Source organism: Lissotriton helveticus, chromosome 10 (genome assembly GCF_964261635.1).
Source record: "Lissotriton helveticus chromosome 10, aLisHel1.1, whole genome shotgun sequence".
NCBI classification, from domain to species: domain Eukaryota; kingdom Metazoa; phylum Chordata; class Amphibia; order Caudata; family Salamandridae; genus Lissotriton; species Lissotriton helveticus.
In genome coordinates, this window is record NC_136071.1 from 1,148,203,508 (window position 1) to 1,148,228,394 (window position 24,887).

A 24,887-nucleotide genomic window follows, 5' to 3' on the forward strand; every position below is an offset into this window, starting at 1 on the left:
CATTTTTTTGTATTGCTTGAATAAACTTGATACTAAATCCCATTATCGCCATTGCTTTCCAGAGAAACTGCCAGGAGACCCTATCAAAGGCCTTCTCTACGTCCAACAGAATTAAGGCCATGGGGTCTCCTGTAGTTTCTGTTCCGTCAAATAGTGTGATCACCCTCTGTATATGATTAACGGTGGATCTTCCGGGAACGAAACCGTGCTGACTTTTGGTAATTACCTTCTGTATTATAGGTGCAATTCGGTTTGCCAATACTTTAGAATATATTTTGGAATCGGCGTTTATAAGGGTTATGGGGCGATATGACCCTAGATATTCAGGGGGTTTCCCTTTTTTAGCAAAAATTACAATTTTAGCCTTGGACCAGGAGCTGGGTGGTTCCCCTCCACAAAAAATATGAGTTATTAAATCCTTTAAGATATGTTTAATTTCGTCTATGAATATAGCATAGTACTCAGAGGGGATGCTATACAGACCTGTTGCCTTTCCTTTAGGAAGGCTCCTGACTGTGGTCAACACCTCCTCCATCTTAGGAGCTTCCTCTAGTATCTGCTGTGTATTTACCTCAAGGCTTATACCTTTACTATTCTCTAGGTATCTTTCAATTTCAATCATATCTCCTTCGCCATTCTCCGTATACAGTTCTTTATAAAACCTGCAAAATGCTTGCCGGATCAGTTCTGGGTCTTTTAATTGCCCTGCCACTGGATCTATAATCTCCCTGATCAAGTTTGCATTAGCCTGTTGTCGTAGACGTACTGCCAGTTGGTGGCCTACTTGTTCATTAACTTCATAGATTAATTCTTTTCGTGCCGTGGCTTTCTGAATTGCCTTATCTGTAAATAAATTAGTGATGGCGGCCTTGACAATTGCTACTTTAGCTAAGGTAGTAGAGATATCGCCGGTAGTGTCCCTATTGCTGGTGGCATTTACAAGTCCTACTTCTGCTAACATTAGCACATCCTGTAATCTCTGTATCTCCTCTTTCTCCAGTCTATTTGACCTAAATGAATATGATATCGTCTTGCCCCGAATCCCAGCTTTCAGAGTATCCCAAACAATCTCTATAGACGTGCTACCAATGTTTTCAGCTATGAACTTGGGAATCCAATCTTTCATATGGAGACGATATTGAGGGTCATTCAGTAATACTTTTTCAAATGTCCAATGAATAGGCTCTGATTTTATTGGTCTAATAGTCAGTGTACAGAGAAGGGGATTGTGGTCAGATAATACCCTGGGCAATTTAACTGTTTGACAGTTCTTACTTAATGAATTTGAAAGTAATATATAATCAATTCTGGCATGAGTGCGATGTGGATTTGAATAATAGGTATAGCCAGGGTCACCAATATTGGTATTCGAAGTCTGCCAGCTATCCACCAGACCGTGTACAAGACACAGATCTTTAAGAGAGCGAAATACTTTGGGTTTACGTCCTTTATACACCCAGTCGTCGTTCAACGACCAGTTTGGCGGGAGGTTTATATTGAAGTCCCCAGCGATCATCACTGGAAGAGGCCAGTGTGCCAATTCGTTTAGAGATTTCATTGAAAACCCCAGGGTCGTCTGTATTGCTCCCATAGATAGCACAAATTGTCAGTTTCTGCCCTGTTTGGTAGCTGCATTCGGTGATAGCCCAACTGCCAAACTTATCAGTTTTGAATTTATTAAACACCAGTCCACTCCCTTTAGCCAAAATAGCGACCCCCCCGAATTCTCGCCCCTTGCGAGGTAGCACACACCAGTTTGTACCCTAAAGAGTTTAACAGATGACTCTGGGACCCTTCCATATGAGTCTCCTGCATACATATAATATTAGCTCCCCAATTTTGTAGGCCAATTGCAACTGATTGCCTTTTTTTGAGATCGTTCAGACCACAAATATTCAGAGATAATATTTTTATCCCAGCCATGTTACTAATTGAAAAGAGCCATAATTTTTATCCCAAGATTTCTGGTTTCCCGTGATTCCTATATGTATTTCCCTATAGAAATTGCTGCCCTGTGTGCCTAACCTGTCCTGTCTTCCCCCCCTCCCCTTCCCCGACCCACCCACCACCACCTTTGAAGGTTACCTGGGCCTATCTGGACCAGGGGTGTGACCTCGGCGCGATCGGGCCCTGCGGGCTGGGCTAAATTGTTAATATAAGTATGTTACTTATCTACTACCAGTTGAGCTTAAAAGCTAAATACTCTATAGGTATCTCAAACTTAATTTCCATAGACTGCTCAACCCTTCCACTTATAGTTAGTTCAACCTATCCATTATTTCTTCAACATTTCATTATATGATTACGTTTATTTCCCTAGATTCCGAGAGCCGGACTCCGAAATTTCACGTAGGAAATCCTCCGCCTGTATTTCGCTATTAAAGCTTCTTGTTGTGCCTTTGAATAGTATTTTCAAGCGTGCCGGATTTTGCAAAAATACTTTTGCTCCAGCTTTTTCAAAAGGTCCAAATAACTGGCGCATTTTCCATCTACGCTCCACGGTAGCGTGGGCGAAGTCCAGTCTGGCAAAGAATTTGAACCCTTTGTAGTCTCTTTGGGCGGTGGGTCTTGCCAGATCATAAATTTTTTCCCGCAAAAGAAAATTGCCAAAGCAGACCAGCATTGCCCTAGGATATTGATTTTGCTTGTTGGAATGCTTTGATATCATTAAGGGGAAGCGATGGACCCGCAGTACTTCCCTTTCCATGTCCCAGGCTTCCAGCTCCGGAAATGACGTTTTAAGAATGTCAATCATTGCCTCTCTAGTGTCGCTTCCCTCAAAATTCTCCGGAATTCCAAGAAACCTTGAATTGTTCCTTCGGGATCTATTTTCCTGCTCTTCCATTTTGGACATGAGATCCCTTATTGCTCCGTCTTGCTCTATTTCTTTTTTCTGGAGCATCACAACATCAGTTTCAAGGTTCTCTGTACGTGTTTCCACCATGGCCATCCTCTCAGAAATCTCAGAACAAATACCGCCCACTTGTTTTACAGCGACTTGTAGTTTTTCAATAGCCAAGCGATTCTTTTGGCTATCTTTCTTAACATCCGCGTGAACATTTTTGATTGAGCTAAGCACCTGACTTAGTGAGGGCTCCATTGTTTTTTGGTATCTATCTTTGCTCTCTTGTGGGTTCAAAGTTTGGCATGTTGTTTCACAGGGTGATGTATGTTTTGGATTCTTTCGGGAAAGTTGGGTCTGCTATTGAAATGGTCCGTGTTACTACCAGGATCAGTAGTTTCCTCATTCAATAAATTTTGTTCTCTTTTGTGTTTTGACCTTTTTTTTCCCCCACTCCTTTTTTTTCCCTCTGACATTGATTTCGCTAAGTAGTCTCGAGGAGTCGGGGTCAGAGATTTCCAGTGGTGCTGTGTCCATTTGTACGCTTGGGCTAGATTCTCTTGAATTACTCGCTTTGCTAGAGCTACTTGAGTCACTTGAGTTACTTGAAATACACATCCCTGTCTCATATAGATTGGATTCGGAATCTTCATCTGAGAGAGAGTGGTTTGCTGAATGCAATTCTTTCCCAGTAAGAGTTGCGACCTGATTTGGATAAAGGTTTAGGTTCCCCCCCATTCCTCCGGGATGTTTATTTGATCAAATTGTTCAATTTGCTCTTTCTGATTAGATAGCATTGCATCTATCTCTATCGGTGCCTTTGCCTCTTCCCTGCTCATTTTTGGTTCAACATTTGGGTCCGCATACCAAGTTCCACCGCTGGGACCTGTATTATGGCTTTCCTCTAAATTGATTGTGGGCATGCATTGAGCATCTTTACTATTTCCGCTCCCCTCTTTGGAAGTCTTATTCTGGATTGCAATCGCTGTTTTCCCACTCGTTCTTGCATCCTTTTGACAATCCTTATGTAGAGGGCTAAATATGTTGGAGATTCTTGGTTGGGATGATGCAGATATGCCAGTAGTCTTTGCCGATGCTTTTAAGTTTTTGATAGTCTGTAATCTCTGTGTTTTTTTGGCCATTAGCTCCAGTTGAGCATTTTCTTCTGTCTCGTCCCCGATCTCCGCCCTGTGTTTGACTGCTTTCTCCTTTTCTTTCTCCTTCTCTTTCTCTTTCTCCGTTCGCTTATTTTTTTTCTTTTTCTCTTTCCTTTTCCATTTTTTTTTCAATATTTTTATCTTTAATCTTTCCCCCTTTTTCTTTTTCTTTCTCTTTTCCTTGAGGTTCAGTTTGTGCTTGGTCTTTCGCCATGTCTTTCTCCTTCTCCTTTGCTCTGGCTCCTCTAGTTTCCGGGCCTTTAAGCCTATTAGTTATGTATTGGACAGGTGTCTTATCAGTTTCTGCGTTCTCAAGATGCGGTAGGGTCAGTGTCGAAGTCAGTGTCTCTTCCTCTGAGACATCGCCTGTTTCACCCCCATTTTCATTGTTTGCTGCACCTGCTTGCGTTTTTTGCCCTTTCTGTTCCTCTTGTGAGGTAGCCTCTTCGTCGTTTCTAGTAATCCTCTCCATGTCTGTACCTTGGGAGGGCTTCGTAGTACAAATCAAGTAATTTACTGTGGTCTGTAAGCACCGCTGGTTTCCACTTTGAAGCTGCCTCTCATACCTGTAGTAAGGCTTTTTTAGAACAGTGCTCTTTCTCCTGAGTTCTCTGGGCTCTCGTATCTTTACCTTTCTTTGAGCGGATAATTTTCCTTGCACAGGTAGTTAGTTTGCTCAGCGAGAGGCCAATAACGAGAGGGTAAGAATGGCCCTTGGGTTTTGCAGGTATATCCAATATATATACAGTTAAAGAAGTAGCAGTAGCAGTACCCAATCCGGCCAGGGCAGGTAGAGCTGATAAAGAAGGCAAACCAGGCACACCAGCTGAATCAGCCCCAGATCTTTTTAAAGTCTCATTTTCGAAGAGCAAATAACAAGAAGGCACCCTTATCACTGATTTAAATCCGTATCTAGGCACCATTCGCTCTTTCAGTCACTCTCGCACCCTCCTCTGCTATATCGACGTTCCCCTGGCAACAGACACGTGGTGAATGCTAAGACACGCTATGCGCGTGATGCTAAAGACACGTATTCCCGTGTCTGCAGATGACGTCCGAGGTGAGCAATCGAGGGAGCATGAGTGGACGCCGAGCAAGGAGGGGAGAGAAAGGAGCGATCAGTGACAAGGCGAGAATAGTTTATGCCGGTTTTTAGGTAAGTCTTAGGCAATCGGCAGAAGAGCAGCAGGTAACGAAAATCATGCCGCGTAGTAGCCAACAGTTTTTTCTTCTCCCCATGCGAAGCAAGTGAATGAGCAAGTTAACTAGATAGAAAGGATTACGCAAGGAGTTCAGCAGAATGAAGCAGGCGATGTTAACGGACGATGGCCGTTAAACAAATGCCAAAGTACAGCGAAATACAGCACAACTTGATGTAATTAGCATGTAGCAATGTTAAAGTTAATGTAAAAACTCAGAAGAAAAATGTTTCATGTCAAAAATATAAGGAAAACCACTTGCGGCTGGGGGTTATTCACCAAAACCCGTTCGGTTTGAAGTTTTCATCAGGTATGCAGTTTCACTCGATATCCTTGATCTTCTTCGCCTTTCCTTCCTCCCTCAGCTGCACCTTTAACATCCCGGCATCCGGCGTCTTGAGCGCAACTTGAAGACTCGCAATAGATATTAGAAAAGCAGCTAGCAGCAAGACTCTGCCATGACTCTCAGATGCGAAGCAGGTCTGGGAGCTTGGAATCTTAATCTTAATCTTAACCACTCATTCCGTGTGGAAGCATTTCCTGGCAGGATAGAGCCCAGCACCACAGAGCACCGCCACTGCGACCGCTCACGCTGATGCCATCTTCCTTCCAAAATAATTATTCTTATGGTGTTTGGCATTTCATGGTGGAATTTTTGAGGATTTATGCAGAGTTTCCGTTGTCGTAGGTGTCGGGTTATTGGTGCCAGTACGAGTGAGGAGAGGGCGAACACTGGAAAAAATTTAAAGTCATAACTTGGTACGCATACAATAAAATAATTACCGACCCCACCCCCCATTCATGCAAATGCTTCAAAATGGTTGAGTGGCAATCGAATGTGTAAAAGCTCGTAACATCCCCATGTTTACATGTGAAAAATGAATCTCCTCAGTAACCCAGCAAATTTTTTGCCTATGGAATATCTAGGTTTGTTAGGCATATGAGCGTAACTTAAGCTTTAGGCGATGGTTTGCCTAGCACTCAGTATAGATGCACACACTGGCCCATCTAACTCGTTCACTGCTTCTTTTTTTTGCTTGCAGTCTGTCTTCCCCCTCAAGGTATATTTTCCCTAAACTTGATTTTGTACCCTCGTCCTGTGAATGGTGACCCATTACTGTCTGTGTGTGCGCGTGGCTCTGTGTGTGTGTGTGTGTGTGTGTGCGCGCGCGGCTCTGTCTGTGTGGCTCTGTCTGTGTGTGTGTGTGTGTGTGTGTGTGTGTGTGTGTGCGCGCGCGGCTCTGTCTGTGTGTGTGTGTGTGTGTGCGCGCGCGCGGCTCTGTTTGTGTGTGGCTCTGAGTCCGCGAATACTTTCTACTACTCTCTAATGCTCACCTATTGCCATTGTAAATGACAATACCATTTATTTATGTTTTTTTTTAAAAAATGTCATGAACAATGCCAATAGCTCTACCTTTAATAATGCCGAGACCATTGCATTGTAAATGCTTGTCTTAATTACCTTTTAATGACCCTATATGTTGGCTTTCTAATGTCAAAGCTGCCACATGTTAAAGAAAGGCTCTGTTTTTGATTTTGGCGAGTCATTATCATATTTTACGTGATATCTGCACAATTTATATGTTCAACATTTCCAGGGCTTTGATCGTTCAAGGGCTCTTAGTTCAAGTCAAATCCTTCCCTCGGCTCTGCTGTCCCTGTTATTTTTCTGGATCACCCAACTCTAGCTTTCGGGAGGGTGGTGTAGAAGAGTATGTCAGTTAGGGCAGAGGGTGGCTGTAGGAAATTGGGGTGTTAGTTGACTGGGGCATGAGTTCTGGTCAACCAACAACCACAATCCAGGTCATGGTGAGGCACAATCCCACCCTAAATTAACCTGTGCTCAACCTTCTGGTAACTTGGTACAGAGTAGTCAGGATTAACTTAAATGTAATGTATAGCGTATTTGTGCAACATTTCAAACAGTAATAAAGTGAGAACGCAACACAAAAAGGATCCCATACCAAGTTAGAAAAAGAGCGATTTTTAATAAATAAAACCAGATCAAAACAACAAAAGTCCAATCAGTAGAACCAGAAATATGCCATTTTAAAGATTTTAGTGAATATAGCACCAAAAAGCACAATGTTCCAACTGTGAATGTCTTTTTGCGCTGAACTGGGACAAAGTCACAAGTTCAGGCTAGCCTTGATGAAGTGTGGGCCGGCTATAGGGACACAGTTAGGCCTGCTAAACAAAGTACCTTAAATCTTGGCTTGCGAGGATCCACGTCGAAGATGCGTCTTGCATCCAAAGAGATTTGTTGGTTCTGAGTTGCAGCGAGGCTGCGATGAAGAGTCTGGCACTGAGGACGCGTCGCTCAGTCGGAGCAATGCGTCGGTTCTGAGAAGTTGCAATGTGGATTCCGATGTCATTGATGAGGCTGCCATCGACGAGGGATGTGAGGGCCTGCAGTGAGAATGCACCGCTGGTTCCGGAGAGGCAGTGGAGGCGATGCAGGTCTTTGCGACACATCCAATTCATGCAGCAGTTGTCGATGTGTCGATTCTGCTCAGGGTTGTGCCATGCAGCAGAGGAGATGCGTCAGTTCTGCTGGATACAGAGACTGGCAGAGCACCTTTAGCACACTTAAAGGGTCCAGGACTGGGGTATCACCCCTTGGCAGAGTAGCCTCACAGATGACAGAGTCCAGGAGCTAAGGTCGAGGTTGTTGGAGCCTTCTCTCCCTGAGCCTTAAGTAAAGAGAGCAGCCAACTAGCCCTTGGAGTAACTCTGGGATCATGGGTTCAAAAGATGCAGGTCCAGTCCTTCTCATCCAGGCAAGAGGGCAGTAGGTCAGCACAGCCCAGCACAGTCCAGCAGAGTGACAGACTTTTCCACAGCACAGCAGTCCTTCTGTCTGGCAGAATATCCACAGGTCAAGAAGTGTAATGAAGTAGTGGTGTCTGGGGTCCAGTATTTATACCCACTTGTGCCTTTAAAGTGGGGAGAAGCTTCTAGAGGCATGCCTTTGAAGTACACGGGTACCCTGCCGTCCTGGCTCCAGACTAATTACACAGGTTATGCAGCACTTTGTGTGGCGGCAGGACACAGCCTATTCAAGTGTAAGTGGGGCTGGGCCCAACTCCTCCCTCCCATTTTGCCACTGGTGACCCATCCAGGCACAACTAAGCATCCTATTTTGTGAGGCTGTCTAGGAGGAATACACAAAGCCCAACTATTGACTACGCCGAGTCATGTGACCCATAGATGAGCTACAGGCACTAAATGGCTAAGGCATGAAAGTGCCAACTTTCTAAAAGTGTCATTTTCAAAATTGTAATTTAAAATCTGACTGCACCATAAGTTATGATTCTTCATTACGATTCCAAAGACACCAAACATAAATTTCACATTAGAAAGTTTAGGAAGGTCACAACAATCTGGTCATTCCCTACTGAGATGGGCAGCCAAGCAAGCCAAGACATGCGTGTTCGGAAGATCTTTGGGCTGAGAAATGATGCTTGCACCTTCCAGTGCTGATCAAGGGGGTGGGTCAGTTGCTACGATGGTTGACAGAGTTTGTGTCTTGTAGTGCTACTGATAATTAATTTGGGCGAAAATGGCTTAATACAGCTTTCCAATTTGTCACTGTCAAAGGTAATGTAAGGAGATTTGGAGTGAATTTGTTGGTTGTGGTCAGAGACTGTTGTGGTCTGAACCTAATTAGTGCTGAGACATGTATGGCATTGTGTTTTGAAACTCAATGAAATAGAGAAGGCCAGGAATACGTTTACTAGAGAAATTCATTTGTTTTTTTAGGTTGAAGTGTCATAGGGGGTGATTTATCCGGAAAACAGTTATGTAGGATAATTCTAGTTTGTTTAGGCGAGATGGGGATACACCTTAGGTAACAAAAAAACACCCTGAACTTAGGGAATACTCTGTAAAGACACTGGTGGTTACTTTGTGGTGGTAACTAGAAAATTAAGAGCTGTTGAACTGCAGCCCTTGCTGACCAACCGTGGAAAAATTATAGGGCATGAAAACACCTAATTAGGGTTTTCATTGTTAGCACAGAAAGCAGTTTTTGATGCACTAGTCTGGGAGGGTTGGGGTGTCGTTGGGTGGACATTTGCAGCTTGGAAGGCGAAGAAGGAGCAAGTAGTGAAATGATGAGGGCAAGGAACATGGACAAAGAAAGGGGTTGGTGACTGGTATGCAAGAACTGGTTATATTGGAAAGGATAATGGGCTGAAAAGATCATGGAGCTAAAGGGGTGATGATGGTGCTTATTTGGGGCTTTTGGTAGGCACTAGGGAGGCCTATTGTGGTTGGGGGAGTTGCTACACGTTCTGTGTATTAGTGAGCCAGGGTTGTTACAGTTTGTACTGTATTTAGAATTTGGTGTATGGACCTTTCCGAATAAAGCAGCCTTTTACTCTCCTGGTGGTCTATGGATTTTGCACTGTCTTGCCCGATCGGGGCTCCCACGGGAGCGAAGTCCTTATGAAATCCCCCAAACCCATGGTACTTAGGAGAGTGGCACAGATCAGCTAATGATAGGATGTTTGAGGTTCCAAAGGTGGGGTAAGGTTTGGTTTAAGGTCAATAAAAGACCAGTTTTAGCTTTCTTTGATAATCCTTTGATCCTGTGGGCGTTTATAAAAGTTTTGGAGACAGTTTCTTTGTCTTATGACCTAAGAGGTTAGATTTCTAGGTAATGTTTTGAGTTAATGTTGGCCTACGAAATTTAAATATTTTAACTGGAGGGGCCTGTTTTATAGCAGCACGGGGGTGCTTTTATAACTTACATTTTAAGTCTCTTTGTTGGGCAATAGCTTGGTGAGCTTGACTTCTTTTGCTGCTTAGGACATGCTATGGAAGGGAAAACAATGTGGATGTGGTATTCTGGAAGAGCTGGTGTGCCACCAGGTCTACATTTGCTGCTTGCAGGCTTGTGGTTGGTGGGGGAAGAGAAGGAAGGGCCTGGTTGTGACATCATGAGGGCAAGGTTGATGGATAAGGAAAAGGGCTTGGTGGCTCGTATACTAGCTGCAAAGAGTGTGCAGCAAAGGGATAATCCCAACCCCGAAACTTTGCCTACTTAACATTTGGGAAGTCATGGACTTAACTCACACAGAACAATCTTGGGTCTCCTTGGGATTGATCTTAGCCAAACGTAATATCTCCCAGAAATGGGGGGCAGAGGACACACCAACACTGAGCAGATGGGAGAAGGTCATGGACCGATTTATGATCCCTGAAAAAGATGTATTCAAAAATAGTGGATGCCCGAGAAAATGGTACCGTAAGTGGGCGAAGTGGAATGCATACAGAGGTGGGCTCTGTATCTCTCCTAAGGAGGAACTAAAAAGGTCGGAGGGGAGCAATGGTTCACTGGGTGCAGAGCATTGAATCTTAACACAGAATGTAATTGGAAGGTATAAACCTAACAAATTGTGGGGATATGAATATTCACAATATGTGTCTGTATATGCCCTATTCGAAGTTGTAAGACAGACACATTTTTTAATAAAAAGATTTAATAAAATTTAAAAAGATTAAAATAGGAGGAAACATTGCATGGTGTAGAGAGCCACCCGGGCTTTCCCCAACAATGTAACAAGCATGCACTCCTTGGACGGGCTCGACCCAAGGAGATATAATAAACGGGAAGAGACCGCTCGGGGTCGGCCCGCCAACGTATAACTGATAGTGTGGTGTGCAGCCTTTCTTTCAGCGCTGTGCAGGCCCTATAACCCCGGGCCCTGCCGTGCTACAATGCCGACGAGGCTGGTCAGACTTCGGTGCAACGCAACACTGTGCCTGCTGCTGAGTGCGCAGTTCCCACTGGCAACACTTCTTCGCCCGCAGAATGAAGGGACATCGCCCCCCCTCCTGCCTGCTATCGGCGGCCTGGGCAGGGCTCCTGTCCCCTGAGCTGCCGCCCTGCTGTGCCTCGCCTTACCTACCCTCTCTTCCAGCACGTCTGGTGTTGGCCTGCTCCAGCCGAAGCAATCTCTGGCCCCGTGACGCCGCATTCCTGCCGCGGCTCTGCGCCCTTCTCTGAGTGGCATCTGCGAGCACGTCCAGCACCCTGCCGGCACGCTGCCCAGAGTCGACGGGGAGCATGCTCAACTCGACCGTGCGCGCATCCAGGAGACCACACACGCTCTGGTGAGTCAGCCAGCCCCGGGGAACTGCCTTAGTGACGCGCAGCAGTGCGGCATACCTCAGGCGCCCTTTGTATTAAAGAGGATCGCCAAAAACAAAAGAGGGTCCCTGTAGGCTAAATACTAGGAGAGGAAGCCGGGAAAAACAGTCAAAAAACATAGAAAAACCTCTCCTAAAAAATTATATAGCAATAGGTAATATATCCATCAATTCTTATATAACATCATTTTCCCACACAGAAAAATTTATAAGCAAAACATATACATTTATTTTTTCAATTCCATCGGAAAGCACAAATTCATAAGACATTTATACATATGTATATACAATGCACTTAATCAAATGAACATAGCATATAACCCCAATCAAGCTCACACATTCAGACATCCTCTCAACCAATTACGTCATACATTACAAAACAAAAAGCAATAATCACAAGACCAAAGCAGAAAACCTAGGGCAGAAGAAACAAACAAAGAACAGAGCGCCGACGCGTTTCGGAAAGGACAATTTATCCAAGGTTCCGTCGTCAGGGCGCAAGGAATACCAAAATATATGAGAAGATTCTTCACAATTCAGGGTAACTTGAGTATTTACAACAATAAATTCCTTTAGAACAAATGATTTCAGGGGCTCTTTTTTGTTGACGATGAGAAGAAATGTATAATATAAAGTCTGTGGGGACAATGAAGGGAAACAATAAACAGTTAATTTTCAAGAACATAACGCTGCTGGAGAAAACCACCACCAGGTACAAGTCAAGCTACTTCGACCGACCAGTGCAAAGAATTTGAAAAATAAACGAAGGGATGAGTGCATGTATATAAGAGTAGAGCATGCAAAAAGAGGTGAAAAAGAGAGATGCTGATTCTAAAGGAAGTACCTTAAACCCCAATAGACACCCAAAAAGGAACAACAGTAAAGTAAAAGCCAAACCTACACCCAGATCTGACCAAAACATAAATCCAAAGGCCTACCCAAGTTCTAAAGGTAGATCACATCCATTCGAAGGTAGCCATTCGTTAAATGGAGTCCAGGGTACATATCTAATATAGACAGTCAAGAATTAGAAAATGAACACAAGCTCACAGGGGAAAAGAATTTATACCCTAACGTCCAGAGCTCCAGTCCAACAATCTATAACATAGCTTTAACTCACTTTTCAAGAAACCGGAGATAGAATATATCCTGTGCAAGAACGGGGGCAGTAGGTCAGAAGTTAGAGGATCAGCCGAAGTAAGAAGCTAAAACAAGGACATAAAGCAAAAATAAATATAAATACGGTGGAAATAACTGTGAATAAAGTAATCCCAACTCCTACTAAGAACGTTCATTGAAAACAAAACAGAGGAAGGGTCTAATGGGTATAAGGAAAAATACCTACCCAGATATAATACGGAAGGCTCAACCGGAGATCCTAGGTTTGGCGAAGAAAGCAGGCACACAGCACACGCTTCACCCACTAATTGATAAGGTCCTCAGCAGTGGGACGCACAATCGTTAGTAGCCGTCAAGTACAGAGGCTGCAAGGGAACGGCGACCAAGGGACAGCCGGTGCCCAACCAAGAGGACAGAATAATGCGCCACGTGACCAGCGCCTCCCGCTTTGCGCAGCAGTGGAAAGTTTAAATGCCACAGAGAGCCGTTCAGGCCCTGCAGGCCTTAATCACTGAAGAGCACTAAGCACACCTTCAGCCCACTCAAAGGGGAGCCCTCCAGGACCAACAAGCTGCACACTGCCACAGCCCAGGGGACAGGCTTCACACTCCCACAGCCCAGGGGAAGACCACACAAAGAGGCACCTTTTCTCTACCCCACAGCCCACCAGTATAAAGTGCCATTTCGACAAGGACAGGCAGGCACGGTGCATCGCAATTCCTCAGGCCCACTAGTAACGTGGCTACCAGCCACCCTATACCTCGCATCCAGTACCTCTAGTGGAGACGCCGCGCCACCGTAACTGCGCCCGAGCACACCAACACCATGAGCACACCATCAGCAACAGGCGCTGATGGCCAGCAGGCCGAATCGAGCGGACCACACTGAGGTGATGACGGCCCACCACCAGGTCACAGCCAAGTGGTTGTTTCACCACTGCAGCACTTCAGCGAGACCGCTGACCTGGCCATGGCGGCCCCATGATGGAAAGCATGGATCAGATGATTAAACCACTATTTCAGGGGTACAAGTGAGACAGATGGCGTTGTGAAAAGGTTGCTGCTCATATACTATGGCGGCGCAGAGATCTACGATCTGTTTGAGACATTGCCCCGGGAATGATGATGACTATGAAGCTGCGGTCGCCGCGCTCCACAGCCATTTAGATCCCCAGCTCAACCCTGACTTTGAGCGTTTTAAGTTCAGACCAGTATCACAGTCAGACACGGAGTCTGTGGACCTGTTTTATGCGCGGCCGCGCAGGCTGGCAGGCACGTGTGCCTTCACAGACCAAAGGGAAGAGATACACGGACAAATCCTTCGCCAAATGGGGAACAGGCAAAGGGACCACCTGTCCACGGTGCTCAGAGTTTGGCGCCGAATCTATCCACATGTTTGCCACCTGTCAAAAACTATTCCCTGTCCTCCTTAGAATACAGGAATTTCTGAGTAAGGTTATGTCTCAGGACTGGGTATTAACCCCCACGACAATCATGCTAGGGACTTGTGAAGAGGTTAGTAGGACAAAAAGGGGGGCACTAGTATTTGTAGCCATGACAGTTTGGAGGATCTGTGTAGCCTCAGCATGGATTGGGGCTGACCCACATCCCTTCTCCCAGTGGCTAGCCAGGCTAATGGCAACTTATCATCTTGAAAAAGCTCTATATGCTAAAAAAGGTCGCAAAGGGATGAAAAAGGGTCTAGACATTTGGGGACCTCTCACCACTTGGCTACCACAGCCTGATTAAACTCTTCTCCGTGTCTTTTTTTCTATTTTCTTTCTCTTTTCTTTTCTCTCTTCTCTCCTAACCTAGCAGCCTTCTCTTTTTTTTCTTTCTTCTCTCTTTCTTTTAAATTTTGCATATATCTTAGGTGTTCATCTGTGCATAATTTGATGTATTTGATGTCCTTGACAAATCTGGTAAATTTGATTTAGAGGAAGGGGTGGGGTGAGAGGGGGGGGGGACACAATGATGTCAAACACTGTATTTTTTGTATTGGAGTAAAAAATTTAAAAAAGAATAAAAAAGGGAAAATGATCCTTCGATAGCTGGGGATCTCCCTGAACAAGATCTTCATCCTAGCCAGGTCCCACGAACTCTCAGATGCATGGGCGGGCAAATGGGAAGCTGCCCTGCATAGGACCGCCGCAGGGCCACAGACACTGAAGTTTGCGCCCATTAAGGAAGAGAGTCGAGGCCATACAATGGCGCCCGAGTACGGTCCGTCCTGCTTCGCGACCGTCTACGAGTGGGGCGTGCGGCAACTGTGGGGTGGAACATCCGTCAACGGCAGTGTGAGGAGCAAGGGGGAAGATGTGCGCCCGCTGCGGAAAGGTGAATCATTTCGCCAAGGTGTGTCTCGACAGACCGACACCAGGCCTTGGTGAATGACGCAACAACTTCGCCAGGTGCCGCTTGACGATGCACAATCACAAGTTGACGAAGCAACACGGGGCGCTGCCTCGCACTTGAAGAAGATGACAACGAGGTGTTTGTCATATCCTTCATCAGCAGGTCGGACAAACACCAAAGGCTGTCTCTGATGTGCTCTTTCCTGGTAGGAGGGTCTGCAGTCCTGGCGCTCATCGATATGGGTGCACCGGTCAATGTCATGGACTCAGAGCAGTACGAGCGGGTGTCACCACGACCCCCTCTTGCACCTACCAAGGCCCGGATCTACACCTATGGAGTCATCGATGCTGAAGTCGCCAGTGATGAACACGTCACGAGGGCCCGGTTCCACATCACAGAAGGGAGAAAAGGCACCCTTCTCAGTTGCCACACCGCAGAAGACCTCGGTCTGGTCTTCTTTGCTCGTCAAGTCCACGACTCCCATGCTGATGCCATCTTGCATGAATTCCCGGCACTGTTCACAGGGCTTGGCAACCTGAAAGGGAAGCAGTTCAGGCTCCACATTGACCCCACCATGAGGCCTACAGCCCTGAGACACCCGAGCATGCCGTTCAACCTCCGCCCGCAAGCAGAGGCGGAACTGAAGAAACTCGAGGACCTCAACGTCATTGAGAAGGTGTCAGGCCCCACCCCTTTGGTCGTGGCCTCCAAGCCGAAACAGCCAGGTGCCATATGGCTGTGTGTGGACATGAGGCTCCTGAACGTGGCAGTTAAAAGGGAACATCCTCTCACCCCCACCATAGATGACATTGTGGTAGACATGAACTGAGCCAAGTTGTTCTCCAAGCTGGACCTGAACGCAGGGTACCACCAACTGGAGCTTGAGCCTTAGAGCAGGTAGATCACCACATTCTCTACTCACGTCGGCCTTCGGAGGTACAAAAGACTGAGTTTCTGGGTGTTGTCTGCAGCCGAGGTCTTCCAGAATGCCATCCAGGAAGCACTGTCTGGCCTGCAGGGCGTCCTCAATCTGAGCGACGACATCCGGGTGTTCTCGAACACCTTGCAAGAGCACCATACCCACCTCCGAGCCACCCTCCAGTGGCTAGAAGACTGCGGATTGACCCACCACAGGGCCAAGTGTTCCTTTTACCAGGAGTCAGTCAACTTCTTCGGCTACATCTTCACCAGAGATGGGTTAAGAGTGGACCCCAAGAAAGCGATGCCCATCCGGGCGGCGAGCGCCCCGAAGTGCCCCACAGAGGTCCACAGTTTCCTCGGCATGGCCACCTACTGTGGCAGGTTCATTACGAACCTGGCCTCTGTTGGAGCCACTCCGCGCCCTCACCCACAGTGGCTGGCAGTGGGAATGAACCGTAGCTGCCAACACAGCATTCAATACCATCAAAATGTCCCTCGTGGAACAAACGGTGATGGTCTACTTTCACCCGGGGCGACGCACGGAGTTGGTGGTGGATGCAAGCCCAGTAGGTCTAGGAGCTGTCCTCCTACAGACGCATGACCGAGAAAAACAGAAACCAGTCGCCTACGCCAGCTGGGTACTCTCAGACACCGAGACCAGGTACGCCCGGATCGAGAGGGAAGCTGTGGCTATAAAATGGGCATGTCAGCACTTTCACCTCTGTCTGTACAGACCGGAGTTCCGGGTAGTGACGGACCACAAGCCGCTGCTCCCGCTCTTCGCAGGGTCATCAAGACTGGCCCCTCCCAGGAGCGAAAGTTGGGCCGTTCAGTTGCAGGCGTACAACTTCAAGGTTGTATTCCATCCAGGGGCTCATAATCCAGCAGACTACCTCTCGCAGCACCCCGAGCCGTCAATCGCACAAACCCCGCCTATAGACGTAGCATGCTCAGAGGCATTCGTTAAGATGGTCTCGTACGAGGCATGCCCAAGAGCCATAACATTAAAGGAGATTGGCCAAGCCACAGCTGCAGATGAGACGCTCGCCAGGGTGAAAAATGCCCTACTGAACAACGGTGGACCCACTTCCTGGATGGGGCCCAGTCGCTCCGGGCGGAAGATAGCCATGCTCGGCAACAGCTCTGGCAGATCCGACGTGAGCTGAGCAAAGGGGAACAAGGAGTCGTCCTGAGAGGGCATGTCATTGTGATCCCCAGGATACTGCAGGATCGATTCATCCTGCTGGCGCATGTGGGGCAGCAAGGGATGGCGAAAAACAAAGTTTGGCTATGAAACAAAGTCTGGTTCCAGGCGATGGATACCCGAGTGGAAGACCTGGTGTAACAATGTCACTCATGGACCATCACGGGTGGTGACCCCGCACCAGCTCCAGTAATCACTGAAGAGCCATGCGAGCTCCCATGGTCAGCATCGACTTTGGGAGCTTCCCTGGTGCCACCACAAGCTGGTGATCGTCGACTCATTCTCCAAGTTCCTAGTGGTGGAGAAGGTAGCATCAAAAGCGTTCCCGCACGTCATGAAAATCCTGAACAAGACATTTGCCTTCCTAGGCCTGCCGGATGAAATCCATTCAGACAATGGACCCCCATTCCAAGGCCATGAGTTTCAAGAGTACCTGGAGAAAAAAGTGATCTGCCACAGGAAGATCACCCCTTTGTGGCCTCAAGCCAACGGGGAGGTGGAATGCTTCATGCGGACCTTTAACCGCGTTCTGCGAATTGCAGTGGCTCAGGGGGAAGATGTTGAGTGGCCCTCAACTAATTTCTAAAAGCATACCAGCAAACGCCCCACAGCACCACCAAGTGTGCTCCTGCTCACCTGCTTTTCAAATGAGCCCCGCGGGACAGCATCCCAACAGATTCAGCATGGAAACCTCCAGAGAGAGGCAACGTAGCCACACAGGCTAGAAGGACTGTGACCAATCAGAAGGCCACTGCTGTCAAAGGAGCAAAAGAATCACAGCTGAAAGTAGGAGACAGCGTCGTGGTCAAAGACAGACACCTGGGCTGGAAATTCAGAACGCCGTACAAACCCAAAGAATGGACCGTCATCAAGGTGCAAGGGACCATCGTCACTGCACAGAGGGGACAGCAAGTGGTCACCCGGAATGTATCTTGCTTCAAGAGGGCCTGTGGGTCGGGCACCAGCTCAGGGGAGACGGAAGACCTGGGTAAGGCTCTGTGTCACATGCCTGTCAACTCGCCAGGGCCTGTGACCTCCACACCAAGACACCTGCAGGCAGGAAGCGGACACGATGTGTCTGCTGCTCAAGGGCCCACCCAAGACATTGTGACTCAAACACCCAGGCAGATGCAGTGGCCAGTTCCAACTCCCGGAGCCAGAGGTATGGTCTCCGGCCAAACCTATGGTGTTGGGCCTCAGGCCCACATGGCAGTAATAACGGACACTGACACGAGGTGAAGTGGTGCAGTAAACTGGCCGTGAGCACGTGCACCCGGGCCCTTTTATTGACAGGGCCACGTCCCTCGTGATGGATGGGTGTGGGGGTGCAGTGTGTCCAGCCCTCGAGGGAGTGGCTGGAATTCCAACTTCCTGTGGGACACTAGAACGTGTCTCGCAGGACACTACATTCCTCCCCAACTTTATTGAGTAGCAAAGTGTTAGTCCAACCTGTGGGGATCAACAAACAGATACCTAATTACCACAGTGTCCATCAGTCTCTCGAGTCAGGTGGCAGGACTACATCAGACGTTAGCTGGTGACCTTGCTTGCAGCAGAACCTTCTCAGTGGGCACCCGTAGTTTAACCTGAGGGGTTCACGACCGCTGGCTCTGGGAAGTCAGCTGCATACCGTCAGTTCGCAGACGATGACATGTCTTGCTGTCTTGCCTGGCTTTCACTTTGCTGACAGTTCCTTTTAGTAGGTTGCGTCGTGAACATGGATAGAGTCCCAAGTGAGAATACACAGAGATGTTGCTGGACCGACTGTCCCTGTTGAACTGCTTGGCTGTGACTGGTAACCTGTCGGTGGGGCAAAGTCTCTTCACACTCTCCCGCCTGGGGAGGCCCGTCATCGGGGTTTCTGCGGGACTGTGGGAGGGCTGCGCTGGGGCCGCTTGTGTGCCGTCTGGGGCAGCTGCAGGACCGCCAAGGAGCCGTTACTCAGTTGTACGCGCAACCCTCAAGGGTGGATGAGTCTTGGCTAAGACTTGCACTCGCTGCCGCAGTTCCGGTGTAGGCCAGGTTCACAGGTGGCCTCTGGTTTCTTTTGTCGGCTGGTGTGGCGACTGTGCAGGACTCCAGTCTGCCGATGTTCTGGGAGTGGTGGTGTTTGACGCATGTGCTGATGGCTGGCGCGATGGCACTTGCCAGCCATGTGGTGACTCAGGATGACAGGTGGTGGTGACTTGCTGGAAGTGTTGGATGTCAGGAGGGACTTGGCAGCCATGTGCCTCCGCCTTGTTGAGGTGGAGTGTCTGTGGCGGCTTGACACGTAGAGTATTGGGATCCTCTCTTGCCTGGCTTGGGGCCACTGCCGACTCCATCTTGAGGCGGTGTGAGGGCAGACACTCTGTGCTGATCTTCACCCGTGGCATCTGCGGACAGGAGCAGGGATGCCGTTTGACTTAAGACTGCCAACGCTCTGGGACGGACGGTCTCCTGGGGAAGCGTTAGGATGAGACGCGGTTGGCGCTTACTGCGGCTTACGTTTGGTTCACCTATGAGGCTGTATCCAGGGACGTCGGTCTGCCTTGGTGGCTGTCTGGTGTGTCAGGGTGTGCTCTTGGCTTGCTGTGAGTCTTCTGTCTACTCCCTTTGTTAGTTTGTTCAGGACACCTGTGCTCATCCGGTTTCCAGAGTGACAGGACTGTCACTCTCTTCTTTTCTTCGAGGGCGTTGTGCTTGGACCTCGAGGCGGCGCTGTCATGGAGCAGGCTTCTGCCTTCGCTCCAGCGTGCTTGTCTGGACTGGTCACTTTGTGACTTGCTCCTTGCTTGCTGGGCGACGTGAAGTCCGGTCTCGTGTTGCTGTTTGTTGGAGCATGGTGCTGTGGCGGCCTGCCACGTGGGGTGTGCGACTCCTCTCTTGCCGATCTTGGGTCGCGGCCGACTCTGTCTTGAGGCAGTGTGAGGGAGGACACCGTGGGTGGTCTTCGGCCGACTGCAGGGCTTCGCTGGGACGGTGGAGATGTGGGTGCTCTCCTCCCTATCCAGCAGTGCTTCTTTGTGGAGAGGTCTCCTGGGTGCTGTCTGTGCAGTTAGGTTCACTGGCGCTGCTTTCTGCGCGCTTCTGGCTTTGCGTGCTCTTTCTCCTTGGATGCTTTTCCTGGCACGAGGGGTGCCTGTACACTAGGAGGAGCAAATGACGTGATGTCTGCGCTGTCGGTGGCGGCGTTGAGCGGCCACGGGTGGTGGGTGTTCTGCACCAGTCTTTTCTTGCGTTGTCGACGGGGACAGTTCACTAGAGGGGGTGCGGTTATGGCTGGCCTTCCACTTGCGCTGTTGATGGCTGCCCGTGACGCTGCTGCCTGTGCTTGGCTCTGAGCTTCTTTGTGTGTCTTGCATGCCATGCGTGGCTGTTTGGGCATGGAGACATTTGCCGTGATGCTATAGGACTGCGCCTGAGAGTTCCTTTTCCCTGTTAGTGCAGATTACCAGTCGCTAGGTAGATCTGCCACTGTTGCACCTGGTATGCCGAGGACAGGCCCACCAATGCAGTGGCGTTGGAGGCATCAGGGCAGTGTCTCTTGCGCCTTCTAGCTGTACCCCCCCTATCGCAGTCTCTGCACTAACATAAAAGCAGAGCTACAGCGGGGTGCTTGGTCATTAGTGGGGAGTGTGGCTGCCCTGGTTTCTGCCAGTGGGCGTCCTACCCTCTGGTAGCTCTGTGTGAGGACTATAAAGGCCTTCCGTGTTCGCCGCAGTTCCACCTGGGTTTCAGCACTGCTGCGGTCTCGTGTGGTGTGGGGGTTGTCTTCTGGGAGGCCACCGTAGTTTTCCTGGTGCCGAGGGTCTCTGGAGATGTGGTGGCTTCTGTTGGGTACTTTCCCGCTTATTGGGTGCTGCTGTGTCAGCAAGTGGCCGTTAGGTGGTTCAGGGTGTGCTCCATAACAGCCTTGACGCACCTGTCTTAGATCCTCTCTGGCAGCATTGGGCTTCCTGCCGGGTTTGGGGAGTGGTTCCTTCCTTGTTGAGGGCTGCGACTTTGCAGGGTGTGGCCTACTGGCCAGATGCACAGGGCTTGTGTCACCCCGTGCTGATGTGCAGTTCATTTACCCCTGCTAGTCGGTTGGGCTGTGGTTAGAGGCAGAGTTGTCTTCTGGGGTCACAGGGTGCGTTCAGTGGTTTCTGCCGGCTGGCGTGCACGGTGTGTATTCAATGTTTTGCTGGCTTGCGTGGTGCCTGTATGCAGCTAATGTCGTGTGACCCCCTTGCAGAGGCATGCAGCGCTACACGGCCGGTCCTCTCAACTCCAGTCCGGGCAGTCTGACGGAGTGGCCTCAGTACATGTCTGCTTTTACTTTTGGATTTGTGCATAGCCTGTCTTGCCATTATGGCGGGCCGCCCCGTCTCGGCTGGCATTGTAGACAGGCTGCAGGGGGCGTGACTACCGCTCGCAAGTACCGTGGAGCGGCTTCACGAGACAGCCGGGGTAATTTTGTTTCACCTTGCTGTCCATGAGATTACTGCGGCTGCCTCTTGATGCAGGGAGCAGGGCCGGACTGTGCTTCACTCTCGCGGCCGGCTCCGTCTGTGGTTTTGTTTGCGGCCGTGGTGCGGTCAGCATCGCCTTGCTGACATTCTTCCCCTCCCCTCTGCAGGCAGGCAGGAGTTGTTGCAGGCAGTGTTGCGGTCTGCGGGATGTGGCTAGGCTGCGTGCTTTCGCTTCCTACAGGCGCCGGACATCTTCTCTGGGGTTAGCTGCCCGCCTCGTCGCCAATGTGGTGTTGGGCCTCAGGGGGCCACATGGCAGTAATAACGGACACTGAGACGAGGTGAAGTGGTGCAGTAAACTGCCCGCGAGCACGTGCACCTGGGCCCTTTTATTGACGGGGCCACATCACTCGTGGCACCCGTGATGGATGGGTGTGGGGGTGCAGTGTGTCCAGCCCTCAAGGGAGTGGCTGGAATTCCAACTTCCTGTGGGACACTAGAACGTGTCTCGCAGGACACTACAAAACCCTGCACCCAGCCAGAAGCTGAAGGACTTCATGTTACCGTCCCCCCTAGCATGCAGACTATGGTGGACAGTCACTGAAGAAAAGAAGGGATATAGAGAGCCACCCGGGCTCTCCCCAACAATGTAACAAGCATGCACAATAATAAACGGCGACAGACCGCTGGGGGTCTGCCCGCCAACAAATAACTGACAGTGTGGTGTGCCCCTTTCTTTCAGCGCAGCGCTATCACCCCGGGCCCAGCCGCGCTATACACGGGAGATACCAATTTTTCAGCTAAAAGTTCAGCCATCTCAAAGATGATCAGACCTACCTCACGACGCCATCGGCTCAAAAGGAGTTTCAGTTTAATCGTTAACTGTCAGCGCGCTGCGCTCGCCTCCGCAAGCCGCGCGTGACGTCACGACGAATCACGCTGCCGTCAGTCCATTCGAGAGCTTATGACGTCAGGCGCTGCATCCGCATTCGGAGGGTTGCCCGGCAACGGCGTATTGTTTACTCCGGTAACCCGTAGCAACGTGCCTTCCCTGGCGCTGAAGCTGCATGGCGTGTTTATAAAGCGGATCTGGAGGGAAAAGGCAAGGAGGACGCGCCTAGCACGGGCTTCCCGGGCAGGGGAGACATGTGAGTACACCCGGGGAGGCGGGGGGCTTCCTGCCGGGATCACTGGGTGTGACATTCCAAAACAGCTCCATCTTTTGCCCCTGTGACGTGTCACCGCTCCCTTCCTGCCCCTCCGCACTGTCCCCAGCTCACAGCTGTCACGCACGACACCTGACTGCACATTCCGTGAGATCAGATGTCCGGGAGATCCCGCCATGGGGGAGCTAATGTCATATTTTGTTCCTTCCGGTATCCATTCTTCATATTCGGTGTTTAATTATTTGTCAATTTAAGCAAGATGGGAGAGGTTTTTATTGGTCGTGTCCAGGTCATTAAAGATAGGCGCAGGGCTTTTAGGGAATGCGAGTGAGGTACATTTAACCATTTATGGCACGTTGGGAGTTAATTTAGCGGTTTAATGGAAATGTCAGGTTAAAGCCATTTAAGCATGCCCCTGGCGGACACTGACGTGCTTCCTTCTGGTTAAACGAGCTTGACATGGCAATGGGTAGATAGCGGTTTGCCTGCCTTTCAGTGAATGACACCAGTATGTATTATTTAATTTATTGCAGGAGTTTTATAACGCTAGTCCTTCTACTAATATCTGTGACGCTGTGTGCCCCCAGATGCGCAACTAGAGTCTAAGAAAAAATTTCGGGGGGGGGGGGGGGCTAATTCTTCCAGCAGTAGGCAGAGTGGAGATGCAGGGTGTTGGACCTGGGGGCTTTCCCAGTCACATAGGGTAGCCTGGCTGGTACCGAATGGGGTGGTCTAACCTAGAGGCAAAAGTGTTAAGCTTGCGTCTCACCCTCTCAGTAACTCAGTGTCCATCCATTCAAAAATGACACTACACCATCATGTTTATAAAAGTAGAAAAGCTTTATCTTTCCTTAAGTTAGTTTTGTAGTTGCACGCAATTTTTCAAATCAATATCTAGACTGTTTTCCTGTAATACCTGTACTTGTAACCATTTGTGAAGGCATAGGTACACAATTCAAGAACAATTCCTCCTTTGCACTTTTAGATTGACATGACAGAAATTCTCCATAAAAATCATTACATTTCCTAAAAGGAAGTAAGTAGCTCTTGGGTTACTTCTGCACCCTGGTAACTTGATGAAAGATTCAAACAGCTGACAGCCTAGTAGGTTAACTGCAAGTCAACATAAACCATCCAATTCTTACATTACATTCAGTTCACATTTGTTGTTCAGAATGCAGTTCTGGTTCCCCCCGTAAACAGGCTTGGGTCTATTGGGAAGGCTTACCCACTTTATGAAGGCAGGTCCTTGAGTTTACACAATCACTAAAAAGGGGGCCGTACATCCAAGATTCCTAGCCTCATATTTAAAACAGTACAGTCTTCTTTTCCATTAGGTTATCCTTCTAATTCTAGCCTCAGATCAGCCCAAGTCCGGCTTGAGTGTCACCCGAGCTATTGAATCATACTCAGTCGCTTGTTCCAGTAACTTAGTGCAGTTGGTTTACCTCCCGGGGCTCTTCTTACACGTTTTCTGTGCCTGCTGAATGAGCCAATTACCTTATGTTACCACAGGGCCTTTGATATCTGCCCGGCCTCCCACTTTCCCACTTACTTGACACTCGGTGGGGGATTCAGTGGGTCCGGGGGCTTTTGACAGTCGAGGAATAAAGACCCCACCTTGCGCTGCCTTCCTCGGCAAAGAAGGGCCCTTAGCGGCTGGCTCACGGAGGAGGAGGGGTTTCCGCCTACTCTGACTGGATCTCCCTGCCCTTCCGCTAGTTGCAGAGGAGGAACCTCCCCCGTCTCCGGCCTCCGGCAATCTCGTCCCGCCGCCCTTTCTGTTTACAGTGCAAGGCGGGACCTTCGTTGGATCGCTCTTGGGATCTCCCTTCAGGGAAACCGGGAATGCCTCTCTTTTTCCGCGCCGAATCACCACAGCGGGACAGGCTCCGGCAACTTGCAGCCTCTCTCCCACTCACCGGACCGTCGACCGGGGCACCAGAGGTTCTAGCACCCGGGTAAGTCCAGCTTCGCTACAAAGCTTGAAGCAGTCTTTCAGGCAGCCAGTTCAGGACCCTGGAGGTCAAGTCGGGGACTAGGGCAGTCTTGGAACTTGCTGTGAAGTCAAGTTCTGAGGGGATTTTACCAAACAGAACCGAGTCTAGAATTCGGAAGACTCCAGGGCAATCCCAGCGAGGGCGTGCAGGGGCCATGAGTGGGAACCCAGTCCCCTTCAGGGGGGTCGTTAATCTCGCCTCACTTTCCGCCGGCTGGTATGCCCTTTCACCTCAAGATCAGGTCGAGGTTTCTCCCACAGGGGCCTGGAAGGGGGAGAGTTGCAATTTCCCCAATTTAGGAACAGCAGGGCTAGATCTGTTTACAAGGGGCAGTGT

The 24,887-nt window shown here is 49.2% G+C and overlaps 1 protein-coding gene and 1 long non-coding RNA gene across 4 annotated transcripts in view; one reads left to right on the forward strand and one right to left on the reverse strand.

The window, feature by feature from the left end:
- The window catches only part of LOC144784879 (uncharacterized), a 334,923-nt gene extending 312,609 nt beyond the window's left edge, over nucleotides 1–22,314 (reverse strand). The window contains exons 1-2 of the long non-coding RNA XR_013601711.1: nucleotides 22,223–22,314; nucleotides 12,475–12,559 (exon numbers count right to left, since the gene is read on the reverse strand). This is a non-coding gene — a long non-coding RNA (uncharacterized LOC144784879). The remainder of the gene's footprint in view (nucleotides 1–12,474; nucleotides 12,560–22,222) is intronic.
- Nucleotides 22,315–22,416: 102 nt separating this feature from the next.
- NEK10 (NIMA related kinase 10) overlaps nucleotides 22,417–24,887 on the forward strand; it is a 1,104,115-nt gene continuing 1,101,644 nt past the window's right edge. For all 3 annotated transcript variants that reach the window (XR_013601712.1, XM_078663960.1, XM_078663961.1), the window contains exon 1: nucleotides 22,417–22,533. The gene's annotated coding sequence lies outside the window, so the exon portion shown is untranslated. The remainder of the gene's footprint in view (nucleotides 22,534–24,887) is intronic.